At 43.5% G+C, this 22,936-nt stretch overlaps 1 protein-coding gene across 1 annotated transcript in view; it reads left to right on the forward strand.

Moving 5' to 3' along the window:
* Positions 1 to 22,936, forward strand: part of KDM5A (lysine demethylase 5A) — a 2,605,143-nt gene that overhangs the window by 821,423 nt on the left and 1,760,784 nt on the right. The window lies entirely within an intron of this gene.

A 22,936-nucleotide genomic window follows, 5' to 3' on the forward strand; every position in this document is an offset into this window, starting at 1 on the left:
ACTGTTTTCCTCTTGACAAGTGTGGAAAAAGTTGAGTGCTGTAGTAATTTGTAGTTTATTTAGTGCTTACAACGAGTTCTGAGCAAGTGCTGAGCACAAGGAAACAGTTTTGAGTGCTGAAACTAGAAACTGGCTAGTTCTAGCTAAAATTAGCTAGTTTTAGCACCAGTCCCAAGAAGAGAAGCAGGCCACAGCCTGTTTGGTGATCCACAGTCTTGTCCCAGATGATGCAAGGGTCTGCAGGCTTGTAGCTTTTTTCTGGTAGATGCCTAGAATAGCAGCCAGACCAATCCGGTATGTTAAGCACAGACACTCACCCACCAACCAGAAAGAGTCAGAAGTCAGTGCACTCTGCTCCTACTCTCACCAGGATCAGAATATAAGCACAGATTCTAAGCTGTCACCTATAAAGCGGTTATTAAGCTTTCTGGTGATCAGCAGTCTCCAGGAAATAATGTAACTGCACTCCTTCTCTCACCAGGAGAAAAAAGAAGCACTAATACCAAGATGACTACTGAGAGGCAGAATGTGGGCTCTAGAATGGTGGTCTTGCAATACATGCTTAAAGGTAAGATGAAAAAAAATGGTTTATCCTAAACACTGTAGTGTGCACTAGAGGATTTAGATGTGAAAGTAGGTAACTTAAGTTTTGCCTGTCTAAAAGTTAAGTTTTAGTGTAGAGTCACTATTTTTAAAACAGCAAGATAGATTGAAAGGGGGTAATCACTTTTGTATTCTGGTACTATGGAATACAGTAGGATGGCCAATAATTTTAAATAGTTGAAGGGAGTGATTTCACAAAATGATAATTTTGTGCTTACTCACACCAGCCAGTAAAAGCAGAGAGGAAATGAGATATATTTATTTATTTTATTTTTATTTTATTTTATATTTGTTAACTGGGGATGTCTGGCTGAGCCAAAAAGGCCCTTTTTCAGCAGAGGCCTGGGGAGAAAAGCTCCACATAGAAAAATTACAGATACATTTAGACATGATCATTATACACACAAATTACAAAAGACATGTTTTTACAGTGGTATGCAGGACATAAACAGTTACAGTGGAGAGAACAAACAAAAAATATTTAAAAATAAAGGTAATTAATAGATTTGTGGTGTACAGCTGAAATTTGGAACATAGGTAGAATGCATACATAGTACACAGGTACAGTACATACATTGTAGATTAGCCAGTGTTTGTGAGAATAGTTTTCAATCTTAATCAAGTACTCTAGGTTTAGTATGTGTACTCACCAGGATCAGAATATGGTCAAATTAACTTAGGGGGCAGGCAAGTAGAAAGCCAGTGATTGACTTCAACAATTGGCTAAGCTTCTGGTGTCATTCAAAGGGGATCCAGTATGTCTGCCTGGGACGACATGATCGACAGACCACAATGCTTTGCCAGAGATGGTCTGCACCTGTTGCCCCTGGGATTCAGGTTACTGGCTAAGGCTCTTGCCACCCTATAGTGCCTGTTTAGGCAAAGTTTAAAGGACAAAACCACCACCGTAACAGGTATAAGCATCCAAATTCTGAAGGTAATGCTACTCAATGCTAGAAGTCTAAACCTCAAAATGCACTCTCTCAAGGCACTCCTAAAAATGGAGAACATCGATATCTGTGCAGTAACTGAGACCTGGTTCAAGGCTCCAGAGAGCACCCCTGCAATACCAGGCTACAACTCTTACCACACTTTTCGGCCACCAAACCAGGACCGAAACACTAAAGGTGGAGGACTGTCCATATTCACCAAGGATATTCACACCACCAGGCTAGTTGCCCAACACAATGCATCTGAAATTCTTCAGGTGCAACTAACACTAGGTAAGACTGCAATCCAAATTGTAACTTGCTACAGATCCCCCACCATGCTCCAAGATTCTCACTACACCTTTGTAAACATACTGGAAAATATTAAGATATAACCAAACACCCTAATACTGGGTGATTTCAACTACCCTGCCTTTTAACTGGGAAAGCTACTCATGTACCAACACCTTTGCCGAACGGTTCTTGGAATTCATAAATTCCAACACCCTGGATCAACTAATCCATAGTCCCACCAGGGGCTCCAATATCCTAGACCTGGTCATTACCAACATGGGAAATTGATGCTCTACACCTATGGTCATCCCCTCATTAGTCAGGTCTGACCATAAGCTAATCACCCTTAACATCCACTTCCCACCCCCACCCCCCACTAAGGAAACCTCCATAAAAAACTTCTCCAAAGCCAACTTCATGCTACTCAAGTCAGAAGTTACAAACATCATGACACACATGCAGACGGGAACTGAAAGTTCGACTGCTGAATCCTACACTAAGGCACTGTACGAGCACATCCACTCATGCATGAATAGGGCCATCCCAAATAGAACCAAGATGCTCTCCTCCAAAAAAAGGAAGCCAATCTGGTGGCCCCCTGCCATAAACAAACTTTACAACAAAAGGAAGAAACTGTTGCAGAAAAGAGGAAAATCCCAGGATGCAAAAAACTCTCTTACCAGCTTCAGTAAGAAGTTGAGATCCCTCATAAAATCCTCCAAAGCTAGTTATGAAAATAAAATTGCCAAAGATTCCAAAGACAACCATAATGCATTCTATAACTATGTCAAGAATCTAAATGGCAATGCTCAGATCTGCTCTGAGCTACAACAAAATGGCATTAAATATACTGATCCCAAGGATATTGCCAATATCCTGGCAGATCAGTTCAGTGCCAACTTCTCCCCCCTGTCACCCCTAAACGGCCCATCTCAGTGCCGAAGGTTTGCCAAATTACGGTAATAACGGCCACACAGGTATAAAACGCTCTCCAAAGCTAAGAATACAGCATCCATGGGACCAGATGACATCCTGGGCTGTGTATTACATGAACTACAAAATGAACTGGCACCTCACCTAAGTGTCATGTTTAATAATAGCCTCACCTCAGGCTTTGTGCCCACTGAGTGGCGCACAGCTACAGTTATCCCACTCCACAAGGGAGGATCCACCTTGGATCCCAGGAACTACCGCCCCATCAGTCTGACGAGCTTGATCTGCAAGGCCATGGAACGTATTATCATGGAACTTATAAACAAAGACATTGGCAACCTTCAAACACTGAACCTCACCCAGTTTTGGTTCTTGAAAGGTCGATCTTGTCTCCTGAACCTAACTGACTTCTTCGAATCAGTCTCCAGAGCCGTGGACGAGGGTAAGGCGGTCCACAGAGCCTATCTGGACTTCGCCTTTGACACCATCCCCCACTCTGGAATCATAGATAGATGTACTAAGCTGGGTATTAATCCCTACGTCATTCGATGCGTTGCCAACTGGCTTACTGACAGAACCCACGCTGTAAAAGTAGCTGACTCCAATTCCATCTCCAGACAAGTGACAAGTGGAGTACCTCATGGTTCATTCCTGGGACCGTTCTTGTTTGGCATCTACTTCTCTGAAGTACAGGACAACACTAAGCGACTCTGGCTAACAAAGTTCACAGATGACTGCAAACTGGGAGCCATTATTGAATCCACAAATGATGTGGAATACTCTACAACAGAGCCTTGGTGCCAGAGCCATGGGCTCAAGCTCAATGCCAAGAAATGTATAGATGTTATGTGGTCCTATCTCGCCTACATTGCTTACTCACGGGTTCTCGGCTCCGACTCGGCCAAATTTCTCTAGCACGAAGTCTCTAATTGGCTGGGCTAACCCGGTATCCCAGGATGCACCTCGCCCTAGCCCCAGATCTCGTTTGCCGCTCGTAGAGTTAGGACGTGGTCTCGCTTGGCTGTGGTTAGGTACCCTTTTAAAATACTTTTAGTATTTTAGCAGTCTTCCTTTTGACAAAAACTATTTTGATAGCTAAATATGTACCTGAATAGTTGTTGCGTGAGGTTTTGAGAGTTTAATGTTTTGTAGTATCCCTACTGTTTTCGCGGGCTAGGCCTGTTTAAGTTAGAGGACCTAGTCCTCTCCAGTGTGTTCCTTGTTGTGTTGTGCTGTTGTGTTAGTGGTTTAACTCCCTTGTAGGAAGCATTTAAGTTAGAGTTTCCTTGTCCATTTAAGTGCTTGTTGGTCTTCCCGCCCTCCTTTTGTGTTTGGCTCTGTCGGTGTGGCGCGGTTGCTTGCCATGTCGAAAGAACTAAAGGAACATAAACCCTCTGGGTTTAAGAAGTGTACAAAATGTGGCTATAAAATGTCCATTACAGATGGGCACTCTATCTGTGTTTATTGTCTTGGTGCTATTCACTTACAAGAGTCCTGCAGTTTCTGCCATGTTTTTAGCCCTAGGGTACTGCAGGAACGTAAAAATAAACTGATTTTGAAGGGTCTGATCAAACCCTCCTTTGAGGAGGCCTTGGAGTCATCTCCGCCTTCTATTATCAAGTCTAAGTCTCCTAAGGCCAAGAAAATATCTCCGGCTCCGTCTGCTTCTTCGGAGCCATCGAAGAAGGTTTGTAAATTGAATACTTCCTCCTCGGCTCCACTGTCCTCGGGGCCGAAGGAGAAGGACTCGGAAATGGATACTACCTCCTCGGCTCCAATGTCCTTGGGGCCGCAGGAGGTATCTGTTGTACTGGAGTCGACCTCGGCTCCGATACTTTTGGAACCTCTTTGGAGCAGGTCACCCAGTGTCAGGCATGAGTCTCCAGTCCGGAGATCTAGATCTCCTTCTATTTCTTCCAAATCCTCCAGGCTGTCTTATTTGGATGTGGATAGGGTGGTCCAGAGGCTCCTACACTTGCCGGTGTTAGCAAAACTGTTTTCGGCTCCGACCCAGTCGGCTCCGGAGCCGGTTCCCTTTCTTGTACCAATGATTCCTCCTCCTCCATGTGTCGTCTGAGCCGGAGTGCTCCGCACCGAGTGATGCTCTGGTGTAGGCTCCGATACCCCAGGTGAGTCTATCGGAGCTGGCTTTGGCTCCAACCAGGTCGGCTCCGTCCTCTGGTTTCGGCAATCGGGTTTCCTCAGTCGGACTTTAGGGGGATACCTCGGGACTCCTGTCGGTTCCGAGCTTCCCTCTCGGTGCTTCAGCTCGGGGAATCTCGACTTCGGTCGTGGTCTCTGAGACTGGTCGGTCCTCGGACTCAAGGGGACCGGCCTTCGAGGCCATGAGGAGCGCCCTGGCCAGGTCGTCAGGTACATCACCTGGATCGGTCACTTAGTCCCCTTACACCCCGGCTAGAGCCTCTGACACCCCCCTCTCCATGGACGGCAGAGCCCAAAGTTCTGGGGATACCCCCTTGAGTGGTCCCCTACTTTCTGAGGGCCCCTCAGAATCAGTGCCTGAGGAGCCTCCCAGTAAGACGTCGTGCAAGAGGAAGCACATCGACTCCCAGGACGAGTCACTCACTTCCGATACCGACCTCGAGTAATCAGAGGGGTCCCCCAAGTCGTCCTCCGATGATGTCTCTTTCTCTGACATCCTGGAGATTTTGAGACAGAGAGGCAACTGGCCCTCCAAGACCCCCTCTGAGGAGGAGTCGGTATTCTTCAAGGCCTTCGGAGCTCAACCCTCCACCTCCTGGGTGTCTCCACCCTTCGACGAACTCCTGGACTCGATTTGTTGAAGGGTGTGGGAGAACCCTGATTCCGTGGAACCGGTGCCCTGATGTCCAAACAAGTTCCTGTCTGCTCTCCCCCGGGCAAAGAGTTTCCTTACCAAAGGGGTTTCGGTAGATGCCTTGGTGGTGGTGGCAGCCACTCAGCAGGACGTTGCAGAGGCTTCTTCTTCAGTCCACCCTCCTAACAAGGAGTCCAGGAGTATGGACCGGTATGGGAAGCGTACCCTGTCTTTGGCGACCTTTACCTTACGGTCGTTGAATTACCCCTGTCATTTCACTCGGCTCCAAAAAGATCTCCTGAAGGAGCTAGGAGATACTCTGACAGGTAACATGCCTGAGGCGGTAGTGCAGAATGTTAATGCCCAGTTGTCTACCCTAGGGTCCATTTTCAACTCGTCTATGAGGCTCATATCTTATGCAGCCAAAGGGGCGAGTAGGGCAGCTAGCTCAGGCGTAGCTCTCAGAAGGCAAGCCTGGATGCACCTGTGTCATTTCGCGGAGGCCTTTAAGTCTTCCTTCACTGACGCCCCCTTTGATGGGTCCTCTCTCTTCGGACCCAAAGTGAAAGACACCCTCACCAGATGCGGACAGGAGGGAAAGACCCTATCAGCCGTAGGGGCCCGTTTTTCTCTCCTTTCTAGGCCTTATCCCAAGGCTCAGAGAAGAGGGAAGATGTGGTTCCAAAAGTCTCAAAGGTCCTTTCCTGCAGCTCAAGGTGAGTCACCCTCCAGAGGCGGGGGGGGGGGGATTAATCCGGAAGACGCTGTCCTAGAGGCAGAGGAGGCCCCTGCAACTCGGGAGACCACGATTCCTTTTGCGGTTCTTCCTTCCAGTGTTCCTGAGGTGCTGCCCGACTGTGCTGTTCCGGAGCCAGTCGGGGGCTGAATTTCGTTGCATCCGGAAGCCTGGGAAAGCATCACCCAGGATCGTTGGGTGCTCCAAATAGTTACCGGAGGTTACACTATTCCCTTTGTGTCGACACTCGATCCCGGACGTCCCACCCAGTCAACGGGATCAAGCAGCACTAGAAGTTGCAGAGCTGCTAGAAAAAGGAGTCATCCAACCAGTCCCCTCAGACCATGTCGGATAAGGAACTTACTCACGACTCTTTTTGGTACCGAAAAGGACAGGGGACCTGAGACCCATTCTGGATCTCAGTCGATTGAATCGGTACGTTCTGAAGTCCAAGTTCCGAATGGTCACACTTCAGTCCATTTTTCCACTGCTGGAGAAAGGAGTATGGATGTGCTCCATCGATCTCAAGGATGCCTACTACCACATCAAAATGGAGAAGGCATCCAGGAGTCATTTACGCTTCTGGCTAGGAGCCAGTCACTTCCAGTTTCGTGTCCTGCCCTTTGGTCTCACCACAGCCCCCATGGTGTTTACCAAGTGTTTGGCAGTGGTGACAGCTCACCTGAGACGTCTAGGATTCCAGGTGTTTCCATATCTGGACGACTGGCTTCTCGCCGCCCCCACCAGGCATCTGCTTGTTCAAGCCAGGGAGACGACCATCTCACTTTGCCAACGTCTAGGAATTTCTTTGAACTGGGAAAAGTCTGCCTTGCAGCCCTCACAGCATGATTGTTTTTATAGGCGCAGAGCTAGACTCTATTCAAATGCGTGCCTTTCTGCCACAGGACAGGATAAGAGTGTTGCAGTCTTAGATCTACGCACTGTTGCCCCTCAGAAAAGTTCAGGCCAGGTTAGTTCTTCAGCTCTTGGGATCCATGACCTCTACCGTCATGCTGGTACCCCTGGCCAGGTTACACATGCGGATCCTACAGTGGCTCCTGTCGGTTCAGTGGTCCTTTCAAAAGCTTCCTCTTTCCCACTTGATACTTCTCATGGAGCGATGCAAACAGGACCTCCTCTGGTGGCTACGCTCCTCCAATCTGGACAGAGGAAGGAGCTTGGTTCCTATGTCTCCAGTGGTCACGGTGACCACGGATGCCTCCCAGATGGGGGGGGGGGCATTATCTAGGCCGGACGGTCCAAGGCACCTGGCAAGATCACGAGATACACTTGCACATCAATGTTCTGGAGATGAGAGCAGTGTTTCTGGCTTTGCGAGCACTCCAGGACTCTCTACTGCTGGAAATGATTGCAATTCACTTGGACAACATGTCCGTAGTGTGGTACCTGAACAAGCAGGGAGGAACCAAATCTTATCCCCTCTGCAGAGAGACCATGTGAGTGTGGCAGTGGGCAGTGTCTTCCCAACGGTTTCTAGTGGCATCGCACATTCCGGGGAAGTCCAAGATGATAGCGGACAGGCTAAGCAGAGCTATTCTGATGCCTCACGAGTGGTCCCTGAACAACCAAGTGACGGTTCAGATCTTCAAAAGGTGGGGTCAGCCTTGCTGCGATCTCTTCGCCAGCCCCCTCAATGCCAAATGCAGCAAGTACTTCACTCTGATCCCCCCCACAGGGGAATCACCCAGGGATGCTCTAGCTCACAATTGGCCCCCCGGTCTGGTCTACGCTTTCCCTCCGTTTCCAAGAGTGATACAGAAAGCCATATCCTTGGGAAGCAGGATGATCCTTATTGCTCCACACTGGCCTCGACAAGTATGGTTCCCTTTTCTTCAACGGTACGCACTGGACGGTCCTTGGACTCTGGACCCAGTGCTGGACCTCCTGATTCACATGTCAGGACAACTTCATTCATCCCTGCGAACTCTCAGGTTGACAGCCTGGCTGCTACACTTCCATCGCTAGTCAGGCGACATTCCTTTTCACCTGAAGTGGTGCACATCTTGTCTTCTTCTCATAAGTCTTCCACCAGGAAGATTTATTCCAGCAAATGGAGGCGATTCTCTATTTGGGCTCAGGCCCAAGGTTTGGACCCCTTCACAGCCCCTATTCCGTCGGTCTTAGATTTTTTTAACCATGTTGTTCCGTCAGGGCTCCACGCCCGCTACCATTAAAGTACAGTTGGCTGCAATTTCCAATTTTCACACATCTTATGAGCCCTCTCTTATGGGCCACAAACTCTGTAAAGCCTTTCTAAAAGGTGCTTGGTTACTTCGTCCCCCAGTTTCTGAACCTGTACTGCCATGGGACTTGAACCTTGTGCTACAAGCTATTACGGCACCACCCTTTGAACCGGCTGCCACTTGCGACTTAAAATTCTTATCTTGGAAGACGGCTTTTCTGATAGCCATTACATCAGCCAGGAGGGTATCAGAACTTCATGCCTTGTCCATTAAACCTCCGTATTTGATCTTTCATAACGACAGAGTTTCCCTGAGGCTTAACCCATCCTTCCTTCTGAAGGTGTCATCCACTGTCAATCTCCATCAGTCTATTGAGCTACCAGTGTTTTTTCCGAACTTTTCCAATAAAGCAGAGTTCATGTTTCATCAGTTGGATGTGCACAGACAACTTAGATTTTATTTACATAGGACTAAGCATGTTAGGAAATCTGATCAACTGTTTGTGTCCTTTTCAGAGAACAGAGCAGGTTGTCCTTTTTCCAAGTGCACACTTTCTAAATGGATCAAAGATTGTATTTCATTCATCTACACATCAGCAGACAGAACTTTACCCTTTCCCATCAAGGCTCATTCTACCAGGGCTATGTCTACATCAGTAGCTTTCCATGCTAGGCTTTCCTTGGATGATATTTTTGCTGCGGCCACTTGGGCTTCTCCCAACACTTTTATTACTCATTACAAGCTGGACATGGCTTCTAGGGGCCGGGCTTCCTTTGGTTGCACGGTTCTCAGGAGTATCTTCTTATGAGCCTCCTAGGATAGAGGTGCTGGGGACGCTGTCCAGTGAGTAAGGAATGTTGGCGAGATAGGACCACATAACATCATTTAGTTATGTACTCACCATAACGATCAATGTATGCGGTCCATCTCTCCTACATTCCTACGTACTGTCTCACCTGTCCCCTTCCTAGAGGATTTGGAAGAATATTGGCTCTGTGGACCCTTCAAGGTCAGTGTTTTGGTTCTCTTATCTGGCTGGAATTTCTTCCAGTGTTTATTGAGTATGGGTTATGAGTGTTATGATTGCAAACAAGATCTGGGGCTAGGGCAAGGTGCATTCTGGGATACCGGGTTAGCCCAGCCAATTAGAGACTTCGTGCTAGAGAAATTTGGCCGAGTCGGAGCCAATTCTCGGCTCCGAACCCATGAGTAAGGAAATGTAGGCGAGATGGACCACATACATCGATCGTTATGGTGAGTACATAACTAACTGTTATCCCCTTTTAGAAAAAACATGTACCTGTGAATTACCACATAGGTGGCAGTACACTAAACACCGAAAGTGTGATAAGAGACTTGGGAACACAGGTGGACAGTGGTCTCACCTTCGATAACCACATCGCCACAACAGTCAGGAAATCCTTCTATGTGGCACACCTCATCATTAAGGGCTTTTCATCCAGGAAAATGGAGGTCATTGTCCCACTGTACTCATCTCTTATTAGACCCATTATAGAATACAACGCCTCCTTTGGTATGTACCTCTCAAGACATCTGCAACAACTGGAAAGGCTGCAAAAATACCTCACTAAAAGAATCATAGGCCTAAAGCAGATGCCCTACACTGACCGCCTTAAAAAACTCCAGCTATACTCTGTCACATATCGTCTACTCAATGGCGATCTCTGCTTAACATACAAGGCCATGTCCAACCCAGAGCTGTTGGACATGCTACACTTAAAGAAATCCCAATCCCTCAGAGCCACATGCTCCAGGGATCTAAACCTTGTCATCACAATAAACAAAACATGCTGGAGGGATAGGTTCTTGACACAGAGACTCCCCAGACTCTGGAATAAACTGCCCATACATGTCAAGCAGAGCGCCTCTTTGGCCCTCTTCAAAAGAAACCTTGACGATTGGATGGGAGAAAGGAAATTCACCCCGGGGATCATGTCAAGTCCCCCTGCTTAACAGGGGCCCAGGGAAGTAAATAGTGTGGGAAGAAATAGCCAGGGAATTGTTATGGCTAGGCTTGTATAGGCCCTATGGCCGATAGCCTAGTACCAACCCATAAACCTATGGTGTTTAAGAACACAACAGTAACTGAGTGGGAGGGAGGGTTGGAAAATTTTCTGTCTGACTCACAAGTGACAGAGCTGTGATCTCTTTTCAAGTTTTAGTATGCATTTAAAAGCAGAATGCAAATAAAACACAGTGTAAAGAAAACAAATCACAGTATACAAAATAGAAAAAGGCAATAAAGTAATGCAAAACATAAATAAAAAGCAAACTAACCTTTCCCTCACAGCAAACTGTAGCAGAGTCTGGGTGAGACTTTCCAGTAACAATGAATGTTTTTGATGCATTTCGTTATACTCAGCTAAGATCTCTTGTTTGTTTGTTCAGTAAAGGATATTCCATTTTTTTAACTCAAAGAAGGTGGATTGTTGATTTGAGGATGCCTAAGCCTGGATTAAATGAATATTTATGAACATATGTGCATTGTTTAAAAGCTTTAGAAAATAGGGATCTTATGTTTAAGAAGTTTATCATTTTGATTTTGGTGCCTATTTTGTATTTAAATAGTGTTCTGTCTTTTAGGTAAGTTGGGCTTTTGATGAAGATCATTAGGGCATTTTAAGCAGTTTAACCTGTTTATAAATCTGTTCTGTGCATTTTGTACCATTTCTTGGGGTGGCACATCACTATGGCTAGGCTTACAAATGCCCCAGGGCAGATAGCCTAGTACTAAACTATGAAACTATAATTTTTTTCTGTCGCAGCTTGCAATAAACAGGGTTAACGTTCATCAGTGGTGCTGTTTTTTTTGACAAAAATATTGTTTTTAATGCATGAGTTATACATGCTTATTGGTATCCGTGCATTTCCGTGGTTTGATTAGTTTGTACCTCACAACTCCAAGATTCAAGGTTCATTCCAGCATTCTGGTCATTGTCTTTGTGGAGTTCACTTGCTCCTACCCAGGAGCGGCCTTAGGTCAACTGGAGCCCTAGGCAAAAGGGCTTCACAGCACCCCCCACCACACCACCCGGTGCCTCCATCTGTGGTTTTTGAGCCATCGTACCAGAGAGCTCAGAGGTTGTCAGTGTTATATCCAAAGGGTTGGCCTTTGTCGACTCTGACTGCATCTCTGATCCCATTGTTGCAGACACTGTTGGAGCCAGAGGGATCTCAGATGCTTAGCATCGGTGCCAGATCTGGTGGGTTTGGTTTCACTCCAATGTTCTTGGAGACTTTTCTTCCTCTTGAGGCCTCTGCACTGTACAGGTCAGCTCTGACCTCTGTGTTATGACAGGATTGTGGTGATGCTGTGAGCCATCCTGGCAGGTGTTGCTTTTCCTATGGCTTTTTCCTTTGAGGTAGAGGAGAGAGCATTTTCCACCTCTTTGAAGAAGGCATACTTGCCCCTCTCAGGTCCAAATGCTCCACAACTGTCTGCTTTGGTCCCTGAATCACTTCATCCTGTCCCATCGGGGCATCCAGCAAGTTCAACCCTGGAGACAGTCCTCATCTAGGACTCTGCTAACACTTCTGAGTCCTCCCTTGAGCATCCCATCGGGTAGCCTTATTGGAAGTGTACATGCAAAAGGATGCACTTGACAGAGGACACCAGCTTTGATAAAGGGAAGGGGTTCCCCCATATCACCCCTTGAAGATGTCTCCTTCTATGAAATACTTTACGTTTTGAGGCAGAAAGTGGTTGGTTGTCCAACCCCCCCCCCCTTCCCTGTAGGAGTTATTGTTTCCCATGGCTTTCAGAACCAGCTTGGCTATGTCCAGGGTGGTCCTGCTGGAGGTTGAGATGGGTGGACCTCTTCTTTCCACGGGCTTGGAAGGATCCAGATGTCATGGAGCCTATGCTTAACTCATTCACTCCAGAGCAGCCCAGAAAAGGCTGCCTGCTTACTTCCACCATAGGAACAACAGTGCAGCCTGAGCTCATTTTCACATAATCCATTTATAGTACCACACAGAAAACAAATGTTCATAATTCTTTAACCATAAGAGCTAGACTAAAAATGTAAATGCAAAAGTTGTTCAGTAGACTCTGATCTTTCTAATGGTGTAAATTTTAATAGTGTGCATCTAAGTCATTATTAAATATTTGCCGAGGAATGCTGATGTTATGCATATTTTTCACTTTTTTGATAAAACAAATGACAATATCTTGGTGAACTTACTATGTAGACCCTTACAATTGGTAATTAATTTGTGTGAATGTCAGCTTTAAAATGATTATGGTTAGGGAAGTGATCCCTTTAGACCTGGAAGAACCCAGGAGATCAGAGAGACTACGGAATCGAATGCAACAACCCACATACGCACAGGTGATGGGGAACAGCAATATCGAACATGTGGTGAGATCACACAGATAACACATGATAATCTGGTATTTAACACCGGTACAGGTGACATTAGAACAGAGGTCCAAGTAGATGAGAAAAGGGAAAATATCATTTGCACCCGTAGGAATTTTAATATTTTTAATTATACAGATATACGGATTAATAATGATTATTTTAATTTATTTATTAAAGGGTTCACTTTTGTTCACTTTTGTACCTACAAATATTCCAAAAATTGAAAATATCTTGTTAGATATTAAATTGTTCACGAGAAAATAAAATTTTACCCATATGTACAAGGATAGGAATATTCCAAATAAGGAAAGTACACTAAAGAGAGTGAGTATATTCAATCCCCCATTACAAAATGAGATTATGAATTTTGAGAGATGTGTAACTAGGAGGATACGTATGACGAACTTATACAATACACAACCAGTTAGTAATTTAACAGAGGTTGAAACTAAATTGTTGAAAGATCTCAGTAAAGATGACAAATTAAGGGTCATGAAACCGGACAAGGGTGGGGGTGTGGTATTTATGGATAAATGGGACTATACGACTAAAATGATGGATATTTTAGATAACGAGAATCAATATAGTAGAGTGTCCAGAAATGAAATCAATATATCTTATAAGACAGATAGACATAGTATTGGAGGATAACTTGTTACAGGGTTTGATCGATGTGGATCTTTATAATTTCTTTAAAGTCCCAAAACCAGTTATACCAGCTATTTTTGGAATACCGAAAGTCTATAAATCTGTTTACAGCCCCCCCATGAGACCCATTGTCTCATCCCAGGGATCTAAGACTCAACCTTTAGCAATATATGTAGATTCTAAATTGAAGAAGTTTCACAAAAAATATTGTCATATCTTAGTTGATTCTTGGGATTTTTTGAGTAAGATGGGTGAGTGTCCATATAATAATGACAGTTTTTTCATCACAACTGATGTGAGAGATCTGTTTTCCGTCATACCACAAGAAATGGGTTTGATGTGGTTTGAAGATATGTTAACTGAAATGAATCTTTTAACTAGTGTTGAATTTAGGTTAGTACTAGAAAATATGGATTTAGTTTTGAAATACAATTACCTGTACTTCCAGGGTGAATATTTTCACCAAAAAGAAGGAGTGGCAATGGGCTCAGCCTGTGCCCCTATATATGCAAATATTATTATGCTATATTGGGAGAGTAAGTTTATACTTTCCTCTGATTATTATAGGTACATTGGTAAATATTGTAGATTTTAGATGATATTTTTGTTGTATGGAATGGGCCACTTGATAAGATAGATGAATTCATAGAATATATTAATCATACTACGACATTTTTAGAATTTACACATGATATTGGAAAAGATTTTATACATTTCTTGGATGTGAGGTTAGGTAAGGATTATACAAACAAGTGTTATAAATCTAATATATATAGAAAGGAGCATTTTTCTAACGCTTATCTACATTTTGATAGTGACCATTCATATGTATTAAAAAAGAATATTATTAAGGGACAAATGATTAGAATGGCAAGGATGATTTCAGATGAAATGAATTTGTGGAAGAGATTGAATTTGTTGGCAAAATGTTCCAAGAGAGAGATTATCCACTCAATTTGATACATGGTGTAAAAAAACAGGTTCAAAAAGGTAGAAGTAACAACAAATATACTCCTTTATTAGTTAAGAGTAGTTGTGCCAACACAGTTAATAGTGATGTGGATGTTAGTGTCCGAGAAATGGAGGGTGATAACAACAACCACAATAAAAACAATGCAAATTGTATACCATACTCTTAACCCTTACGTATTATCAAGGGATAGGACAACTTAGAAAATGTATCAATGAGACTTGGGAGATGTTTAGGGAAATGGCCATCAAAACTGATGTATTTCAAAATGACATATGCTGTAGTTACAGGAGGAATAGGAATATTAAGAATATCTTAGAGAAGAAGAAGAAAAATATACATGGTGCAAGTAAAAAATGTGGGACATTTAAATGCGGTAGATGCGCACAGTGTGCATTTATAGCAGGACAAAAAGAGATTAGAATACCCAGTCGTAGAACAACCTTGGTTGCTAAAACTTATAGTAGTTGTTATACAAAAGGGGTGGTATAACTTGTTTTCTGTAAGGTCTGTTGGAGCTATTACGTTGGGAAAACAGAACGGCACCTACGATTCAGAATTTACGAACATGTGAGGGATATCAACAAACAAAATGAAAACAATGCTATGTACAGACATGTCTTGGTCTGTAAGAATGCAGATTTTAAATTCTGGGTAATAGAGGAAGTAAAATGCCTTGAGAGGGGTGGTGACTGGGAGACCCAACCGGAGTTAAAAGAAATGATGTGGCAACTTAGATTGGGCTCTTGTTGTGGTAAGGGTCTAAATGACCATATCTCCATCACCCCAGCATTGAAAATGCTTGCAGCTGACCCTAAGAAACATAAGTAATGATTATAATATAAAATAATTAAGAATTTATTCCTAGGGTTGTTTTACATTTTTGTTTTACATTTTTGTTTTAATACACAAAAATATATAGGGGGGGATATACACACATATATACACACATTTATAAATATATGTATTTTATTCAATATTTCATTTTTAATACATTTGATTTGACTTATATACAAGTCTTTCAACTTAGATTTTATTGGATTTGATTCCCTTTATGTATACCTTTTTATTTTTATTTACATCCATTATTTTTTATATATAATATATATTTTTTGATATATAATATATATTTTTTATATGTATCTTATATGTACTTAATGGATCTGTTCAAGTGGCTATTTATTGTATGTATATATATATATATATATATATATATATATATATATATATATATATATATATATTATATTTATTATATTTTTAAATATTTCTCTTGCTATTCCTACAGTTTACTCTTATTCATTCATACAAGTTTTAGATGTTCTTAGTATTTATGGTAAGGTTGCACTTTAAGAAAAATGGAATTAATTAATCAATCATTCAATTAGATGCCAGCTAAATGGATTTTGTTAGTATAAAAGATGCCTGTATTGTTAAATCCATGGATTCTGATGAAGTCTCCGAATGGAGACGAAAGCGCTTAATCTATGGTTCCAGTTGTAAATTTGAGTATCGCTTTTAGTGGAATTTATTGTCTTATGGATCGCTTCATGTAATAAACTATTTTTTGTTTATTCTTGGCTGCATTGGACTGAATTCCTGAAGACTTCCTTTATTGTGGCCGGGACCGCATTTTCTTTTGTGGTTTGTGAGGCAGTTTTTTGTTACAAGTAATTCTGTAGCTTTAAAATGATACTTAGTCATTACTGTGTGATGCACCTTTACTGAAATATTCACAGAAATATGATTATTATTATATTTCTCATAGTCTGACAATTAAACAAAGCATAATATCTCATCACCTGTAACAGACAGAGAATACATATCAGCGTACACGTTGTCTGGCTCAATGTCAGCTTCAAAATGATCCATCTTGTGTGTCATTACCATGCTATCTCATAAAGATAAGGGCATAATAATGAGAAATATCCTAATTTCCATAATGCAACAAATAAATTGAGTATTTTATTCATGTCCTTCTCATGGATGAGCAATATTTTGTGGCAGAAACTGATGTTTGTTTGTTCTGTTGTGAATATTACACTTCACCCCTAACTTTTCCTTACTTCCTTGCACACATATTCACAGAAATATGGCAAAAATATTACTTGTCTTAATCCTACAAGCAAACAGATTGTGATATCTGTCCATGTATGATACTGCAAATTCATATTACATGAAGTTGTATATAGGTTCATAGGTAGGTACTAGGCTATCGGCCCAAGGGCCTAAGTAAGCCTAGCCAACAAGGGTCCCTGGCTTACACCACCCAAGAAAACAATTTTCCTGTACCCCTATCGAGCAGGGCCACAGGAGTGATCTCCGGGGTGTATTTTCCATTTCCTATCCACTCATCAAGATTTTTCTTGAAGAATGCTAATGAGGAACTTAGCTTGACATAGATGGGTAGCTTGTTCCAGAGTATGGGAAGTCTCTGGGACAGGAATCTATCCCTCCAGCATGTCCTGTTTATTGTGGTGACAAGGTTTAGGTCCCTAGAGTGTGTAGCTCAGAGGGATTGGGGTTTCTTTAGGTGTAGCCATGTCCATCAGCTCTGGGTTTGACATAGCTTTATATGTTAGGCAGAGATCACCTTGGAGTAGGCGATATGTTATGGAGTAAACTGGAGTTTTTTGAGACGGTCAGTGTAGGGCATCTGTTTGAGGCCAGCAATCCTCTTTGTGAGGTACTTCTGTGGCCTTTCCAGCTGCTGCAGATATCTTGTGAGGTACATTCCAAAAGGGGCGTTGTATTCTATAATGGGTCTAATGAGTGATGAGTAGAGGGGAACAATGACCTCTTTTTTGCTGGATGAGAAACCTTTTGTGATGAGGTGTGCCACGTAGAAGGATTTCCTGACTACTGCGGCGATGTGATTATCAAAGGGGAGAGACTACTTCTCCACCTGGGTCCCAAGGTCTCTTTATCACATATTCGGCATTAAGTAGACTGCTGCCTATGTGGTAATTCATGGGTACAGAGTTTTTACTAAAGGGGATGACAATGCACTTTTTGGCATTGAGCTTGAGGCCATGGCTCTGACACCAGGCATCTGTCTCAGTGAGATCCTTCTGTAGGATGTCCACATCATTTGGGGACTCGACTATGGCTCCTAGTTTGCAGTCATCTGCAAATTTCGTTAGTCAGAGGCCTTATGTGTTAGCTTGTACTTTAGAGAAGTAGGTACCAAACAGGAGAGGTCCCAGGACTGAACCCTGTGATTACTCCACTTGTCACTGGTTTGAAGTCAGATTTGGAGTCTGCAACTTTTACAGTGTGGGTTCTGTCAGTGAGCCAGTTGGCAGCCCATCTTGTGACGTAGGGATTTATACCTAGTTTAGTGAGTTTAACTATAATTTCAGAATGGAGGATGGTGTCGAAAGCCTTGGCGAGGTCAAGGTAGGCTGTGTGAACCACCTTACCCTCATCTACGGCTTTGGTGATGACCTCAAAGAAGTCAGTCAGGTTCAGGAGGCATGGTCTGCCTTTCACAAACTCGAACTGGGTGGCGTCCAGAGTTTGGAGGTTACCAATGTTATTGTTTATGAGTTCCATGATAAGTTCCATGGCCTTACAGACCAGGCTCATCAGGTTAATAGGGTGATAGTTCCCGGGATCAGTGGTGGTTCCCCCTTTGTGGAGTGGGATAATTGTTGCTGTGCGCCATTCAGTGGGCACAAAGCTTGACTTGAGGCTATGATTGAACATGATGCTTAGGTGGGGAGCCAGTCCGTTCTGAAGTTTGTGTAAAACTCAGCCTGGGATGTTGTCCGTACAAATGGATGCTGTGTTTTTGGCTTTAGAGAGTGCAGCTTTTACCTGCATAGTTGTGATTACAGGGAGTCTGCATTCTTCCTGTATAGATATGGGCCCTTTAGGGGTTGAGAGGGTGGTAAAGTTAGCACTGATCCTGTCTGCCCGGATGTTGGCAATATCAGTTGGTTCTGTAATTTTTGTGCTGTTGTGCTGTAACTCAGAGCAGATCTGGGTGTTACCATTGAGATTCTTGACATAGCTTTAGAATGCTTTGTGGTTGCCCCTAGAATCAGTGGCGATTTTGTTTTCATAGCTAGCTTTTGGGGGATCTTATAGGGGATCTCAGCTTCTTACAGAGACTGACCAGGGAGCTCCTCCACTCATGGGATTTTACTCTCTTTTGCAACAGTTTCTTCCTTCTGTTGTAGAGTTTGTTTATGACAGGGGACCACCAGATTGGCTTCCTTTTTTTGGAGGATAGCATCTTGGTTCTGTTTGGGTTACCACGATCTATGCACTCATGTAAGTGCTTATAGAGTGCATTTGTGTAGGAATCAGCAGTTGTAACTGTATTGTCCATCTGCATGGGTGTCATGAAGTTCGCAACTTCTTTCTTAAGAAACATGAAGTTGGCTTTGGAGAAATTCTTTACCATGGTTTCCTTAATGGGGGGTGGGGGCGGGATGTGGATATCTAGGGTGATTAGCTTATGGTCGGATCTGACCAAAGAGGAGTTTACTTCAGGTGTGGAACACTGGTCACTCATGTTGATAATGACTAGGTCTAGGATATTGTTGCCCCTGGTGGGGGTGTGGATAAATTGATCCAGGATATTGGAATTTATGAATTTCAGAAAGCGTTGAGCAAAGGAGTTGGTACATGAGTAGTTTTCCCAGTTAATGGTGGGGTAGTTGAAATCGCCCATTATTAGGGTGTTTGATTGAACCCTAATATTTTCCAGTATATCAAGAAAAGAGGAGTGGGAATCCTGGAGCATGGTGGGGATCTGTAGCAAGCCACAATTTGGATTGCAGTTTTTCCCAGAGTTAGTTGCACTTGGATAACCTCGGATGTATTATGCTGAGCAGCTAGCCTGGAGGTGTGGATATCCTTAATGAATATGGACACACCTCCACCTTTGGTGTTCCGGTCCAGGTGAAGTGGCCGAAAAGTGTGGTATGAGTTATAGCCTGGTAATGCTGTGCTGCTGTCTGGAGCCTTGAACCAGGTCTCAGTCACTGCACAGATATTGATATTCTCCATTTTAAGGAGTGCCTCGAGGGAGTGCATTTTGAGATTTAGACTTCTAGCATTGAGTAGCATTACCCTCAGTTTTTGCTTGCCTGTTCCTGTTATGGTGGTGAATTTGTCATTTGAACCTTGCCTAAAAAAGGCACTATAAGGGGCAGCAGGAGCTTTAGCCAGTATCTGGAATCCCAGGGGTGACGGGTGCAGGCCATCACTGGCAAAGCATCATGGTCTGTCGACCATGTTGTCCCAGGCAGACAGATACTGGATCCCCTTAGAATGACACCAGAAGTTTAGCCAATTGTTGAAGCCAATCATTTTGTCCTTGTACTGCAGTATCATTCTGGGCGATGGCAGGATGCTGCTCAGGGCTAGGCCCCTACCTCCCTGGGCTACAAGATCGGAGAGCTCTTCCATGTCTTTTTTCATGTAGTCCAGGGAGGTACATCTCAGATCATTCACACCAACATGGACAATGACAGAGTCATATTTGTACTTGTTGTGGAGTGACCTGAGTGCGTGGGTTATGTGGTGGATCTTGGCACCCGACAGGCAGCTGACAGTAACCTTCTCCTTGTTTAGCCTGATGAGTGGGACATCAGTGTGCCTGACTATAGAGTCACCTATGACTAGTGTTTTGAGTATGTTGTTGTGCCTTATGCGCTGTGGTTGAGTGGCACACTGAGTCTGTGGGCTATGTGTCATTTGGGTTGTGTTTGGGGGGTGGAGGTTGCTTGGGTTACTGCTTTGGAGATATCTGCTGCTTGAGCAGATTATTATTGAGAGCCTCCACAAATTTTTTTATGTTTCTCTGTGTGGATTTTGGTGGTGTAGGTTTAGTGGGACTATGTGATGAGTGTGGTGTTGTGCAAGTGTTTACCTTCTCCTCTTGACTGTCAAGTTCAGTCTTGGTTGGAGAGAGCTTTACCTCCAGTTTGGCTAGATAAGTGCATCTCTCACAGGTTGTATTGTTGGGTGGTAGGAGGAGAGGGTTGTCTGTGTACATGAGGCAATTGCTACATTGCCCAAAGATGCCCAGATTTGTCTGATAGACAGGAGAGAACACTGGGAGCTGACCATTGGACATGCCTGAATAAAAAACTATTTTCCTTAGAGAAGCGAGTGCAAGAGCTGTTTTTCTCTAAGCAAGTGAGGAAAGTACAAAAACTGTTTTCCTCTAGGTAATGAGGAAGGTTGAGTGCTGTAGTAATTTGTAGCTTATTTAGTGCTTACAACAAGTTCTGAACAAGCGCTGAGCACAAATAAGCAAATTCAAGTGCTAAAACTAAGAATCTGTATCTGAACTAGACTAGTTACAGGAAAGAAACAAGTGCAAATGCAGGCTTTTAAAATCAGAAAGTTGAGAGAGGTGGAAAAACTGCCCAAATGGCCAATAACTACAATTTCTGGGCCAGAACCACTCCTTATGTGGTAGATGGGTTACCTAGTGCTTACCACTCCCACTGATAAGCTATAAGGCTTCTCTCCATCACAGAAAGGCTTGGGGGCCTCAAGAGCTTACAGTGACTTCAAAAGGATACCTTACTCATTACCTTGCCATCTTTCCTAGCAGAGTTATTTACCAAAATATGAAAAAGTCATAATTTTCATAACCCAAGTCATAAACAAAGTGTGATATCTGTATATGTGTACAGCATAGAGATGCAGTTCTTGTAACATCTTGTAAGTACTTATACTGTCTTCAAAATAAGGTCTTACCTAGCATGTTGACATGTTCCCTAGCAAAGTTATTTACCAAAATATGAAAAAAATGTAATTTTCATAATGTAAGTCATAAACTGTGATATCTGTTCATGTGTACAACACACAGATACAGTTCTTTTACCTTTTTGTAAGTACTAACACTGTCTTCAGAAAGTATATTTTATTCAGCATGTTGGCACTTTCCCTGCCAGAGTTATTCAGCAAAGTATGAAAAATAAATACATTTCATTACCAAACTGTGATATCTATCCAGAACTCAGACCGAAACACAAAAGGTGGGGGTGTATCCATATTCATCAAGGATACCCACACCCCCCGGTAGTGGCACAGCACAATGCCTCAGAGATCATCCATGTGCAACTAACAACAAGCAAAATTGCAATTCAAATTGTAGCTTGCTACAGATCACCCACCATGACCCAGGACCCCCATTCCGCGTTTCTGGAGACACTAGAAAATATGAAGGTCCTGCCAAACACCCTAATATTATGTGATTTCAATTACCCAAACATTAACTGGGAGAACTACTCAAGTACTAACTCCCTTGCCCAACGATTCCTAGAATTTATAAACTCGAATGCCCTGGATCAACTGGTCAACACCCCCACCAGAGGTGACAACATATTGGACCTGGTCATCATCAACATGGGCAACCGGTGTTCTACACTGGAGGTCAAACCCTCGCTGGTTAGATCAGACCATTGACTAATCACTTTGGATATCCACATTCCGCCCCCACCCCCATTCAAGGAAACCACCATGAAAAACTTTTCAAAAGCAAACTTCTCATTACTTAAGACCGAGGTGGAAATGTTCACAGCCCCCATGCTAAAGGACAACACTGTCCAAGCTGCTGAATCCCTTACAAAGATACTTTATGAGCACCTGCAAGAATGCATGGATCTTGCTATCCCAAGGAAAACCAAGACTCACTCCTCCAAGAAAAGGATACCAGTCTGGTGGACCCCTGCCATAAACAAGCTATACAATAGAAGGAGGAAACTAGTGCAGAAAAGAGTAAAATCCCAAGAAGGAAAGACATCCCTGATCAGTATCAGCAAGAAACTACTATCCCTCATAAAATCATTCAAGGCTAGCTTTGAAAGAAAAATTGCCAAGGACTCCAAAGATAACCACAAAGCATTCTTTAGCTATGTCAAGAACCTAAGTGGAAATTCTCAGATCTGCTCTGAGTTAGTGCAGAATGGCACAAAATATACTGAACCGACTGATATTGCCAACATTCTGGCAGACAGGTTTAGTGCAAACTTCACCCCTCCCCCTCACCCCCTAAAGGGCCCATAACCATACCAGAAGAATGTAGTGCCCCGGCAATCACTGACAGACAGGTTAAAACAGCCCTATCCAAAGCCAAAAATACAGCTTCAATGGGACCAGACGGTGTCCCAGGATGTGTCTTACATGAGCTCCAAAATGAACTAACCCCTCGCCTAAACACACTGTTCAAACTCGGCCTCTCTACAAGCTATGTACCCATAGAGTGGCACACAGCAACAGTTATCCTTCTCCACAAAGGTGGAGCCACAACGGACCTTGGGAACTATCGCTCTATAAGCTTGACTAGCCTGGTCTGCAAGGCTATGGAGCGCATCATCATGGAATTCATTAACAGAGACATTGGGAACCTTCAAACATTGGACTGTACCCAGTTTGGCTTTGTTGAGGGCTGATCATGCCTCTTTAACCT

This window comes from Protopterus annectens, chromosome 11.part0, assembly GCF_019279795.1.
Source record: "Protopterus annectens isolate FY-2018-M chromosome 11.part0, PAN1.0, whole genome shotgun sequence".
Taxonomy (NCBI): domain Eukaryota; kingdom Metazoa; phylum Chordata; order Ceratodontiformes; family Protopteridae; genus Protopterus; species Protopterus annectens.